The sequence below is a fragment of the Penaeus monodon genome, chromosome 30 (assembly GCF_015228065.2).
Source record: "Penaeus monodon isolate SGIC_2016 chromosome 30, NSTDA_Pmon_1, whole genome shotgun sequence".
NCBI classification, from domain to species: Eukaryota; Metazoa; Arthropoda; class Malacostraca; order Decapoda; family Penaeidae; genus Penaeus; species Penaeus monodon.
The window spans coordinates 30925845-30927149 of NC_051415.1; the positions used below are offsets into that span (position 1 = coordinate 30925845).

Here is a 1305-nt window from a genome sequence, read left to right on the forward strand (position 1 = left end):
TGACCATACAAGTGTTTGCAGTATTCCTGGACGAACACCTGCGTGCCTTTGTTCTTTCGAATCCTTTACACGTATTTCCTCGCTCAGCATTGTGGTGCCAACCGGGACACTTTGAAGCTCACTGGATGAAAGAAAGGTTACTCAGGTAGGCTATTACACTGTGTTGCATTCAAGCTTTGGATAAAGTTCGCGAAGTCCCAGTCGTTAATATCACTGGTGGCTTGTTTATATACTTTCCTGAATGTGGTCGCCATCAGATGTTTGGCTGCTGTGGATAGTATGACAGAAATGATAAAAATGAGAAGCGTTGAACACAGAAAGGTGAATCATGCTTTTGTAGAATTAGTGAGTCGGCCATTTTTATGTTTTCAGGGTATCATCTCATATGCGATCTATACATTTGGCACGAATGGTGTGTAGACCAGATCATGCTGCATGCTTGTTTATTCTCGAAAAAAGTCGGACTTACCGGTTCACAAATACTTTGGGTGTTCAATGTACGCCTAGTGTTCCAAATGTCTTTGGTGGCTGTCACTAGTTTGTATACTGAAGATGTGTCACGATCAGGCAATTCTTTATTAATTACTAACTTTCCCACACTATGATACCCAAAGGACCCTATGTCACTGAAGTGTCAGTGACATAGTATTCGGGCTGCAATGAATACGCGCCAGGCCACTGGTACACCTCGCTGCCTCGAAAATATTACTTCGTCTCTTCATTAACCTTTTTAAAAAATTCGTCTTACTAATGAAAGTTCTTTTTGGAAAAAAAAACTTCTGTGTTTGGTGGTAATAATTGGTTTCTTTCAAGTGGCGCTTCACAAATTCAAAGTCCTTTTTCAAATTCTAAGTCCTCTTGGGTTGCTTTTTCTCAAATGACAGAAGTTGATGCGAGGGTTAACATCTACCTGCCTCTTGGGGATCTTAAGAGTGCGTGGGGACGTTATCCCTTGCCCCCCCTGTTGTTGTCTTTTGGAGCGCCACTTCCTCTCCGGCAGCCTCGCGAAACTTCTTGGTCCACCGCTAGCCCAAAGGTGCATTTTTGCTTTTGACGAACTTCTTGGTCAGGTACCTTAGTTGAGTGTCGTACCCAAACTAAGAAATTTCGAACTACCTCCAGAGGAAGTTTGCTACAACAAACTGCCAACATGGCCGACAGAAATGAGTGATTACGATGTAATTCTCTAGATAATATACTTATTTTGTTGTCAATAACTGATATCAACTATCTAGTTGCGATCGTATCTTTGCCGACCAGAAGTATTAACTGGAGTATATTGATAACTTTATTATTCTCTAGAAC

General features: G+C 41.5%; 1 protein-coding gene across 1 annotated transcript in view; it reads left to right on the plus strand.

Moving 5' to 3' along the window:
- Window positions 1–37: 37 nt before the first annotated feature.
- LOC119592404 (low-density lipoprotein receptor-related protein 2-like) overlaps window positions 38–1305 on the plus strand; it is a 16915-nt gene continuing 15647 nt past the window's right edge. The window contains exon 1 of the mRNA XM_037941226.1: window positions 38–145. The gene's annotated coding sequence lies outside the window, so the exon portion shown is untranslated. The remainder of the gene's footprint in view (window positions 146–1305) is intronic.